The sequence below is a fragment of the Homalodisca vitripennis genome, chromosome 1 (genome assembly GCF_021130785.1).
Source record: "Homalodisca vitripennis isolate AUS2020 chromosome 1, UT_GWSS_2.1, whole genome shotgun sequence".
NCBI classification, from domain to species: Eukaryota; Metazoa; Arthropoda; class Insecta; order Hemiptera; family Cicadellidae; genus Homalodisca; species Homalodisca vitripennis.
Window position 1 is genome coordinate 100,764,167 of NC_060207.1, and position 12,768 is coordinate 100,776,934.

The 12,768-nt window shown below is 37.9% G+C and overlaps 1 protein-coding gene across 35 annotated transcripts in view; it reads left to right on the plus strand.

Annotated features, from left to right (window-relative positions):
- Positions 1–12,768, plus strand: part of LOC124367590 (dystonin) — a 389,529-nt gene that overhangs the window by 211,449 nt on the left and 165,312 nt on the right. The gene's annotated exons all lie outside the window — the stretch shown is intronic.

Here is a 12,768-nt window from a genome sequence, read left to right on the forward strand (position 1 = left end):
AAGTGTTTGCAATTAAATTTAGCGAAGTTAAATATTTTTTATTTTCATCATTTTATTTTTTTACGGTTTTTAGATTTAAAAACTTCATGAGCCCGCCATCTTGAAACGTGATATTATTACATAATATTAATATTTATCTTATTTCACACTACAAGAAACATAATTGTGCCAAATTTGAGCTTTGTAGACCTGTAAAATAAATAAGTAAATTATATTACACATGCAAACATACAGATGACAAATTAAGCATCTCTGACCCATATTTATATTGAGTTTTTGTTTGTCTTAACACGAACTACTAATTTCCAAAATATTTCTAGAGAGTTCGAAATATTTCTGTGTAATATGTTTTAAACCTGAAAATCTGTTACACCCCGTTTTGGAAATCACCAGTTTCTTTTCCTGGATCGCTGATCGAACAATGTTTTAAAATGATTTTTTATATTTTTTACGGTAAACAAGTAAATGTACGTAAAATACATCATGACAAACACCCAACATCTCTTGTTCTGTTTATAGGATATTTCGCAAACCTAGCTGCTGAGTAATAGATTTTGTTTCCTTGTTACTAGAAAATATAAGATATAACCAATATGTTTACATTCACTGACGTAATACTGAATATGGCTATATATTAATGTTCTTATGCAGCTTTTCAGTGTTGTATCAGAGCTTGTTGACATGAGCATAAAATATTACATCATTATATAAGAGGAACAAGATGGGCAACAACATTAGTGCCTTTATTGTCTCTGTAAACCTCCCGTCTTATCCTGCGTTTAGGTAATCCGTGCTGGGTTATAAATACACATTTGCAGTAGCTATCGACGGCATCGTTATTCTTTACCATTTCTGTGGTGTTAGAGGGAGCTAGAGAAGAGTTTGGCTGGTTCCAAATCCACTTTTTCTCGATTCTTGAGTTGCTAGAAATAGAACGGGCCATGAACATTCAGACAATAGCTGTGTTGACTTACATGTATAACAATCTCAAGGATCTATTTAGTTACTTAATTAAGTTTGGTAGCAATTGCTCAGTTTAGGATATTTTTCAACAATGTGTCTGAAGATTAATTGATGAAACTTCATGTTTCAGTATTAATTACATTGATACAAATATGAAAATGTGAGACTCGCCTTGGATGTTTTATGAAAAGTTGGCATTTTGCAATCCATCATTATTGTTTTACTCTTGAGGCTGTTTACTAACAATTTACTTATTAATGAGAACTATATTTAATCGGAAGATTTGAACACTCTGAATGCCATGTACTGTACTCTTTGAGTTGAATTGGTTAGTTTGGTTCCACTGGCTTTTCGATTTGTGGTTGGATTCTTCAATCTTTTTTACAGAAATCGTAATATTTAACAATAGTATTGGACATTTAATGTTTCATTTCCTGGAGAGTACACAACTACGGGAAAAAGTTCAAATTACTGTTGCAGTCTAATTGTGAAGGTCGGATTAAACGAAGATTGTGATCAGGTGTAATATTTTTGGGATGAAATAATGCTGCCCAATAATCATCAGTCTTTACGCTCAGTTATGTAGGACTTGGCAAGTTGGTCTAATTTTTGATAGCTGAGAGAAAGTCGGTCGTTCTTCAGACGCGATGGAGCATGAAGGCGGTGGTTCTGCCGCCAAAGATGACTCGGAAGCGCCAGGTCAGACGGGTCGCTCCAGTTGTCCCGGCCAGAGAAGAGAGCGGGGAGTGACAAACAATTTCGACACGGCTCGGTGACGGCAAATGTCAATCACGCAGGCCAAGCGCAGGCGCCGTGTTGCTTAACGGTTCCAAAGCCATATGGCGTGACCTGCGCAGGCGCCGCATCGTGCTCGCACATAGTCGGGGCGATACAGTTACAATAAAATGTCATTCAGAAGTAAAATATCTAAAAACGTCTGTTCCGAAAATTCTCAGGTATCCATCTTAGGAGAAACTGTTCCCACTAACTTATCAAATGTCCAACTATAATGCTTTAGACTTACATCTTTAACTCAAGTCATTGCTCGGTCGGACGTATTTTAAACTCATCGCTAGGAGAGGGCTATGTACGATTGGTGACCACTGGTCGTGGCCAGGAGAAACTGCGGAACGGACTCTGGCGACTGTAGACAGGAGGAACGACGACCTGACTTCAAATGACGTCGTTAAGGTTTCGCTCCTTTGTTAAATCCGGTGTTGCACTTTTTATTAACCTCCTTTAACAAGTGCTTTTTAGTTACTAGATCTGAGCCATATTAGGAGTTTTTTCTCAACCGCTACGTAACTCTAAATTAATTAGAAACAATTTATCAGATCTGTTGCAGTCTTCATTGTCATTATTGATTATTCTTCACAGTATGATTGTATTTCTTGTGGATCGAAACTTTTAAGTTTTCTTTAAAGTGTCATTTATCATATAGAGAGAGTATGGCAACGAAGATTTCAATTTATATTCCAGTTTAGTGAAGAAGTAATGTTCGATACAATGGATTCCATTTAATAAAGAATCTCTCACCGCATTTAGTGGTATTTAAAACGGTATTCGACCGGATGTCTCATTAGAAACTAATCAATGCCTTCCCTCTATTCTATTCAATAGCTTCCTTTGGTGCGTTAAATCTGTCATAGTCTAATTACAAACCGGTAATTTTCTCTCTCGAGGTTACTGATTTTGTACATATTTTTCACTCCATATTACATGAATTTTGTCTATTTACAGTTTAACTTTTTTGTTTTATTACATAAATATTCTGCGATGATCTCTTGACATAATTTCTAAAGTGAAATGTTGATTTAAAGCTTTAGAGTGCCCTTTGTATTTATTACCAATACATCACGATTAATGGATATGTTCAGAGTTATTAGGAAGAAATATACTATTTCTAATTTTTTTAGAGACAAGTATGTTATTCGAGATATTATTTTCTGTTTAGGTCAAAGCTTCAATAAGCAGATACATACGCGAGTTAGTTATAAATCTTAGATGATTCCACTTCAGCAAATTTCTGTGTTTGTCTGTGTACTCCCACGCCTCTGTAAACGCTGTCTTTAGTATGGATTGACTTGGAGGGCTGAAACCCCTCTCTATCTTCCTCTAACTACCTTTATATCGAAACTCTAAATAGTAAAACATCGGTCCTTTGGAAGTCGCTTCCAGGCGCTGGATGTTGTCTGCTGTGGTGCGACGCCTCCCGCGCTTGTAAATATTAAATATGTTAGCCGATTCAATCGTTCATCAATAGAGCTCAATAATTCTAAGACATCTCCACGATCAGGAAGGGCGCTGGATAAACGAACGGGTGAGGATAAACAGTGGCAGAGATTAGACCCGACTCCTGGAATCTTCTGTCACGACCCGTCTGAAGAGATCCAAACGAAGTCGGCGACGACGAAGCTAAAGACGAACGCTTCAAGTCGGAAATAAGTCTGTGACAGCGGCAGACTTCAGACGCTGCCCTGACCGGAAGGTGAAATGGAGCTGAATTCAACATCAGTATTGAATCAACCCTTCCAGCCATAGCATGTGATGTGTGGTGAAAGAGATGGTGCGATGTAGTCATTTACCGTAGGGATGCTTCGACAAACAAGTGATTTAAACTGTTGCAAAAAATATGTCGGTATAAAAAAGTTATTTTAAATTTATTTAAAAGTAGTTGTATTTTTCGTTTAGACTTGTGTTGTTTGCCGACATCAAAGCTTCCTCCGTTGTCCCTCAGATTTGTCTTCGTTATGAATGAGGCTTGTTTCAGTATGCATTCTTTATTGGGAGCATGATATTCGTTGTTCGAGGCTGCTTTTGACTCTTTATTAACGCGAGTGTTGTATAAAGTGTAGGTGTTTTTACAGAGGGAAAAATGCTTTACATTTTGGTTGCGTTATATGACTTGAATAAAGGATTAGAAGTGCGCAAAGGTTTTAGAGAGTATAAAAGGCTATTTTTCAGTTTTCTCTTGTTCTTTAGTCCAAACAATTTTGACATCAAAATTGTCTTCCTTAACGCTTGCTTCAGTAGTGGGGATAGTAAAGAGACAATGTGTTGATTGTGGTCCAAAACGAACTTTGACATTATTGTGTTACTTAATTTAAAAACAATCTTTCCAATAATCATTGAATAAAACGTGTTATTTCAGTTATGTGGATCTGACGATGTTTCTTTGAGTACGAAAGGCTTTGCAGAAATAAAATTCAATGAATTTTGGAGTGTCTGTTATAAAATTAAGTGATCTATTCCAGTAAGAAAACGCTGTTACAATGAATAATAGTGTTGTATTAGTTAGATACAATCAAGTTAGGTCAAGTTGATTCTTTGTTCCATGTTTTACGATATTTCTAGTAGTTTCCCGTTCACGAATCGTTCGTAATGAAATCGTGTTCGTGAGTTTGTGTAATTTATTATTTACGCTTTACGAAACACCTTCTTCTATGATAATTCCTTAAGAAGTGGCTGTTTGCGAGTTATCACCAGTATCAGACGTGTTTTGCTTTCTTAAAATTCTAAATTAATTTGATTTCGATTTTCTGATAGTCCATTTTACATCCGAGTCTAATAGTACGTGAAAGCCACTTATCTTCTTCTTTTCGGTCAGTTTTCTTTTATTATTTTCAGTCATAGTTATTTTATTGTCATATTCCTCGTATTATTTCTCATATCCTGATGTCATAGAACAGGAACTTTGTAATTCTTGCAAAGAATTATTAATATGAACTTTTCTCATATTCTTCCAAAAAGATAAAAAGGTTGTAAAAAATTCGTTGAGATCTTTTTAATTTAGGTATTCGCAAATGATTACACAACGTTTTACGTATATACGCTTTTAACTAGGTTTGCTGCGGCAGTTTTGTGGCGCGACAGTAGTTAGGCAAGTTATACTGATAACGTGACAGTTCCACTGCTATCAGCTGTAACTGTTTATCAGCCGGGATTGCTAACTTCTTAGCTAATTGTTCCAACACAAAGTGACTCGAACGTTCTTCGTATGTTTAACGGAGTTGAACTGGGATCAAAGCATGATTCTGTTAACGGTCGGATTAATGTAGATCTTCAGTACTTAGATATAGTGGATTAAATCTCCTCCACGAGTGCTCACTTACATAACGGTATAAATTATTAAAATATTGTCGAAACTCAAAAATGGTTCGGTTTTATGTTTAATATATGTAAAGACACAAAGTTTTTCAATTGATTTAAGAAGTAAAAAATATCTTCTCTTTTAAAATGACTCACTGCCGGAAATTAATTGAGTGTTAAAATAAATTATTTTTTTGATTCGGAGATTATTGTAGCATTTTTGCAAAAAGTGGTGATATAGTCATACATTTTTGTTTAATGTGGCACTACGGTAACACTGTTTGTTAAAAATTATTGAAATTGTTTTGTATTTAGCTTGGTCTTAGTGGTTATAAACGGTATCTAATAATAACACATCTAAGTTAGACCCGTCCATAGTGTTGTCTAATGCACGATTGTCAGTGATCTGAAGGACAGGTGGACTGTCGTGGGCAATCTGGATCGCGGTATAATTGATTGGCCTAGATGTGTACAAACAAACAGGTGTAAGTACGAGTAGGCGAGTACAGGCGTGACACGTGGGCCGCAAGGACTGGCGTGGGGCCGTCCTCTCGTGGGCCCACAGTGCCAGATGGTGCCCAAGTGTAGGAATAATGCGAAACGTTAGAATATTCTGTTTAAAATACAGTACAGGCCTGAGAAGATCCAGGACTGATGTGGTGTGCAATTCAATTTTGGAAATGTCAAGGAAGTACGTTTTTGTTGAGAAGTGGATTTTTGGATATAAGAGGTATGGCTGGAAACAAATTCTTGTTACCTGAATTGACTGCTGCTCGTATTTATAAAGTTTTTTCTTTTTTGTTTTTATAATAAACTACGTATTTTCTTGAACTTAATCTTTAGATTTCAAAACCATAGTAGAATTGATCTATAATAATTCTTGTGCTCTGAGATAAAAATAAAACCATTTTAAGTGTGTTTTTGCTTTAAATTTTTTTTTTTAGTTTTCTTTTCTTCTTTCGTTTTCTTGATTTTTTTTAATAATCCGAAAATGCTGATTTACCTTCTTTAGTTTTTCCAAGCATCTAAAATAAAATATTTATAAAAATGGACTGGCAACATTCTGAAGGAAAAGAATACAACAATGTGAACAAATCAAGTAATTATCCAGTATTTTTGTATAATTAACACTGAACTGGTGTATATACGTTGTTAAATGATATACAGATTGTCTCTGGAGAAACCAAGATTTGAGAGTAAAATAGGCGACTAGTTTAGTCACAGCGTCTGCGGTGAAGACAGAAGGCAAATGAACACATTCTCTACACAGCCTTCTGCTTCACTGATACTTATACTCACGATGTAATGTTATTGGCAATTTGTGGAGATTTCAGAAAATACTTCCATGTATTTGTGAAGGTTTATATTGTTTTGGATTGATGAGATAACGTTTTATGATATGTTATTTGGAGATAATATATCATAACACCTCATTGACCGTTAGAATTACAGTATTTAAAGATTCTACACATAGAGCTCGGTCTCAATCCAAGAATTTGAGTCAGTTTTGCAGCTAGATATCACTAAAGTGTAAAGTTGTGCAGGGCGGAGAGCGTGTAAGAGTCACGAGTGAATAAGAACTAGGAATGGTTTACCAGTAAATCCGGCTCGGTTCGTTTGGGTTTGGGAGTTGATAGTGCAGCTTAAATTGATAAACTACTGGCATATTTAACCCATATAAATACCCATTCACGATCCTGGAACTATTTTATTGAGTTCCCTGCCTGATGCCTCAATTATGGAGCTGTGAGCACATATGATTTAAGTTTATACTGAATTTGTGTATCAACGAATAGCATTGTATTTCTAATCTGGATTCGAACAAATAACTGCAAATTCATGAATATTTAGTTTTCCAACATTCGTTCATCAGACGCTGCAATAATAGACGTTTTTCGTGACAAAGTGTAGTTAAAATGTTCAAATTATCGAGAGACAAGAAAGTAACAAGAAGAATGTGTCGAATCTGGATTCCGTTGGTTAGTGTATCCATCGACGTCGAAAACCACAAGGTGTTTACAGTGAAGTCTGTCTGTCGTCCCTATCACAAACAATATTCACGGTCTCGCCGCACTTCAGTTCGGCTAAATCGGATCCGGCGGTGACCAGGAGGTAATGACGGCAATTTCGCGGCCGCTGCCGTCGTTTCCGCGAGGAGAGATGGTCGGTGACGGTGTAACGGGCTCCCGACGTTGCCACATCTCCGGCCTCCGGTCTTCGCGGTCCAGTAGGCGGCCGGGGAAAGCGAGAAGCCGAGGGTGGCTCGAGTGTCCGCCGTCTGCCGGCAGTCAAGAGGTTTGCATCACAGAATTCTATGGGTAAGGATCCTCCAGTACTGAAGTGGTCGGAGTTTAGGGTCAGTGGACGCCTAAGGATGTTATATATCCTTATGGAAGTTCATCAAGGCCTTGCGTCACTGCAATAGGTACTTGTCGGAAATCTGCTCTCACTTTGTGCAGCGCGGGTAGATTGTACTGCAAAACATTTGACTCCATCGGAATATAATGGTTTGACATTCTTAAAGACATGTTTGTATTTTTGTGATTAATAGAATAGATTTCAATTATGCCAAGCTGATTTTCCTCTCTTAATTTACTCAGTTCACAGCATTGAACGCTTCCAGTAAAATAATTAAATTCAAAACAATTTTACAATAAAAAGAGTCGAGTAATGTCAGTTTGGTAACAACTGTTGCTTTATCGATTGAATTTGAATAATACATGTAAGTCAGATTTTCAAAATTAAATTTAAAGACCCGATTTTAGGCTCTACGAATTCTTTATATAGTAGAAGTATTGTTAAGTATTGTTCAAACCGAGAGAGTATGCTCATCGTCTGATGCTCCTCTGGAAGAAAGTAGGTATAATGAAGATGGCCTCCTAATAACGGTTTGAATGCGATACACGGGAGGTGAAACTAAATTCATTCCATCTGAATTTTCATGAGGACCATTATGTGTACTTCTAATGATGAATGCGTACAACGAAAGTTTGAGCAGTCAACTATGGATGGTTAATTTCTTACAATGGTTTTATCAAGCATCGTGAATCCTCATATATCATTGAAACAATGTTAGACCAGAGTATGATTGATGCATACTCTACGTACACATGATTGGGAATATCTAATGATTGGTGATGCAAAGAAAGAGCATATGGCGACGAGTGTTTTCAGTTATCGAGGGTGTTTTCCCGTCTGAGCTGAGAAATCCATTCAGATTAAATTATTATCTTGGCTCACAAAGAATGACTATTTTCTGCGTCCTTGCCAGACAATAATTGGGTCATTCTACAATTAGATGTTACGGGATGTATTAAATCGCACTGCCGATAATGGAGGGACATGTAACAAGGGAATCGAGGCACAGGTTTTTGCTCTAAAACAATGTATTAGGAGACATGGCGCTCATAAGAAGGTTTTGGCTAATACATACAATCGATGCAGTTATTAAACACTTATTCACATGGTTTAGCTCCAGCAGACTTCATGCTGTCTCCCACACTAAAGGTTAAGAGGTGTGTACAAAGTTGAGAAGAACGTTACGTCAATTTTGAACAGCGCTCTTTGAGAGGACAGTGCCTTGAATTGTTAATAGAACATCGTTATGAGTGCACAGCACTAGTAACAATATAACTATAGTAGGTAACTAAATGAATTTATTCTTTCTTTTTCTGTTATTTTAGTTTTGGAATAATTCTGGAACTTTCCGTATTCACTATTTACACCTGTTTACAACCGTACACTTATTAAAATAAATTGGTTTTTTTATTGTTCACAGTTTTTTGCCATCAATTAAACATACATGTGGTATCCAGGGATTGGAATGGAAATATAAAATCAAATTCTTGGTTAGTGAAACAAGGTAGAAGTACGCCATACCGCTTGTAGCGTAACAAACTTTGCTTAAGTTGCAAAATTTCAAGTCTATAGCTTATTTTGTTCTCTAGATAACCTGCGAATAGACAGGTAGGTAGGCATCATATAGAAAAGACATTTATCCACCCCCCCCTCCCCCCACAGAATCAGAAGAGGTATTGTGTCAGCCTACTTAGTGATCAATGAATGACGCTCAGCCAAATTCGATGGTTAGGTTCACATTAATGCAAAATTTAACTCGGCTTGTTTACTAATTATTTTTAGGCCTATTTTCTCGTTGGCGTCACAGTCACTCATAGAGCAAAAACTATTACCTAACGCCCAGTCAACGCTCATGGAGGGACATGCACACTTGTACTTGTGTCATGAAAGTTTGTAGGTCAGTTTTTTTTTTTTTGAGATATCGTGTGGCCAGATATAAATTCAATTTTCCAGCCCCCCGATTGAGGCTTTGCTAACGCTTAGCCGACTAACAACTCATTGTGGTTATTGAGAACGTAAAACGTTTTCCTTGAATTCCAAGATTTATAGCACGGCATTTGCGAAATACTCTGGAATGACGTCAGGTGGAAGACAACGGGATGACGTCAGGTGGAAGACAACGGGATGACGTCAGGTGGAAGACAAGCTGGATGACATCATGTGGGATACGACGAGTGAAATGGTCCTTGACGGGCCCAGAAGTTAAGTGGTGTCAGTCTTACCGTCTCGATGCGATAAACAATGCGTACATGAGAGTGCTACATGTACAACACCGTGCAGTTGAGGGGCATTGTCATGTCATGGGTTCAAAGCAAGGAACGGGTCGGCATAGAAAGTGGTACAGTCAGCGGCCTTAGTTGGGCATGGCTTGACGTCACCGGTACAGTCGCTGACAGTCGAAAGTGGTTGTGAGTTTTTTGGCCGTTGCCTTCGTGGCTTTTGGTTTTTGAGTTTCACAAAATCAAGTCGATGAATTCTGGATGAACTGTTGAAAAAATGTGTTAATTTTTGCAACGTAACGTGTTTATTAAAAAACACAAATTCCGTTAAAACAATTTAAAGGATAAATTTATACATACACTCCATTGAGTTCTTCATGTTTTGGGTGCTTTTAATATACTCGAATATACATGGAAATCAACCAAGGTGACTCAATCGGCAAGTGGCTCTACTGTCTCACGATAAATCACCTGAGTGCGGAGCGGCGCGGCGCGGCGGCGGCGGCGGGAGTAAACGTATGTTTCAGGTGGTAATGAGTATGTGGTAACAAAGAGAGGATGTGAAGCGAGGTCTCGTGTACCATGGGAGTGGCAACTGGCAACCCACCACGTTAACGAGGCATACAGCACGACCTCTCACGTTTGTACTTGTCTCAGGCTCAATATAGGCTACCTGTAGCTGAACAAGTTCGATATATCATTTGGTTAGCAGAATATATGGATTAGTCCGAGAACAACGGAAGAATTTCGACATATTGGGAAAATACATTTTATTTCCGTATCTATTCAATCAGCAGCATTAAGCGGCAACTCAATATTATTAGAAGTTTAAGTATAGGGTCTTCCGCAATACATCCTGGAGATAATCGATCGGGCACTTGTGGGTGTTCCCGTCAATTAAGTGCAAAGCCCGTAGTCGTCATCTTATTGCACTTTTGTACATTATTTACTCAATAACGTAAACTGGTAAGCCGAAGTCCACACCTGTGATCGATATTCGCCAACCAAAGTTTATGTTGTTTCCGAAAATCTGCGTTTGTTCAATTTTGTTGCGCTGAAAGGAAACCCTAAAATGGAATTATAATGTCTACTAAATTGTCTTGCTTGATCTGAATTTTAATTCATTATTATGCCATTGATCGACGTCTGAAAAAATGTAAATAAGCAAAGAGCCAACGTGGATTAACATAAGATGACCGAGGATTACTTCAAGATGACAAGTTTAATCCTTTCTTCAATTTAATGTACAGTTGTTGTCGCATGGCAAATGTCCTCCACACCCAAGCCCCCACACGTGCATACGTCACGGAGTGGGCCTCCGATATGCAGTCACCCCACTCACAGTTACACGCGTGGGCTACCAGGTTCCTTGACTTATCCTGGAGGTTGTGTGACGTCACAGCCAGCGCCAAGAACGTGATCGAACTGTGAACAAACACTTCCAGCGGTTAGCGGGTGGGTGCCAAGAGTGTATCTCGCTTGCATAATGGGTTGTTCGTTTGGAGGTATACCATTTTCGGATGCAAACATTTAGAGTAAAGGAAGATAGCAACAATCACAATGTGCCGTAATAGCAATAATCACATTGTATGCTCTTACTTTGTTTTATGTCTAATCCGTTTATATGTGAGATGATTGAGGATAGATGAAATTATCTTCTATATTAAAAAAAAGTCTTATTTTACCAGACGAAGTTAGGGCTAAGAAGCCCTCTCTAACACTTAACCTGGGGACCAACGGCTCAAAGGTGACTTCCGAACCACCACCAATGGCCGGGCAGGCGGGCCGCTTGCAAGGACACGATCGCTCAGCGGTCACCTATCCAAGCAGTCACCTATATTTACTCATGTTGCTCAAAATATTTATGGACTGGTGATCGATATGTATTCAATTTTGGCTGTAGAAGTACTTTGAGATATCACAGTGTCGTTGATTTTTAAAGTTTGCAAACATATTTTTTTAAATGGAGATGATGATTTTGAAATTGCCAAAGATTTTAATAACGTAGTCCAGAAATGTTTGAAAAATATGAATTCTCAAAGGAATATTATATTGCCGGTTTAACTTTATAAGTAATCCGGTGTACCAAGACTTGATATAGTAGTACACGAGAGCAAAATTATTAGGCCGAACTTCCCATTGAGAATTTTTGTGTGCGGATTGAACCGCTGAAGGTGTTCAGCAAGTCGTGGGATGGTGGTGTTTGACAGCTGGGCGGACGGTACAGGCCCACGCCGCGTCACACCTCTTCCCATGTACGGGCAGTTCTGGTGGTCTTGACCCACTGGTGCTTCCCTTCCGCTCCCCGTCACTGTCACCCATCAAGTCCGCGACAGTATCGTACATTTCAGGATAGACTTTTACGTCTAGTAAAATTCTCCAGGACTGCTACCGTAGCATAGCCTGTAAAGGTACCTGTATTACTTGTCTGAATGTTAAGCACGAAGACGCTATGGTTTCTTTTATCACGTTAATTTCACATGATGTCGTTCATTTCAAAAAATTTTATTTCTAAATGATGTGTTGGTTGATTTAAGCGTATGCCTTCTACTTTACATACCCAGGAAAGGCGGTTGGGATATTAGGCGACCCATGGAACAGCGCGGATGCCAATAGGCTGTTCACAGTACACTGGAGCGATGATTTTTACCGTGGATACCTATACGTCATTATGTATAAACTTAATTATTTTATGTACATTTTTTCTTAATTTTTGAAATTAATTTATGCCTATTGTTACATGTTGTATTTTTGTTATTTCTTTCATGTAACACTTGTACATTGTCCCAATAGATTTGTATTTTAGACTTCTTTTAATAATATTATGTCGGGTGGAAATCGATGCAATAAGTAGAGAAAACCAATACAATTGTGTTTATAAAACATAGTGGTTTATTATAGGCGTCAATGACACAAATCACAGATTTGTATTGACATTTCGAGAATATGCACGTGGACGAAGGATATCATGTTCTTGCAACTTCTCTGGACGATACAAGTACGAGTAACGTTGCCAAATTTTCTTGTAAGCAGTGCTTGTTTCTTATGTTCGTAATTTTATTCCTTAAAACTTCTGCGATGAAAGTGCTTTACATAACAAGAATTGTATACTCTTAACAAACGGGGTCTTAGAAAAAAA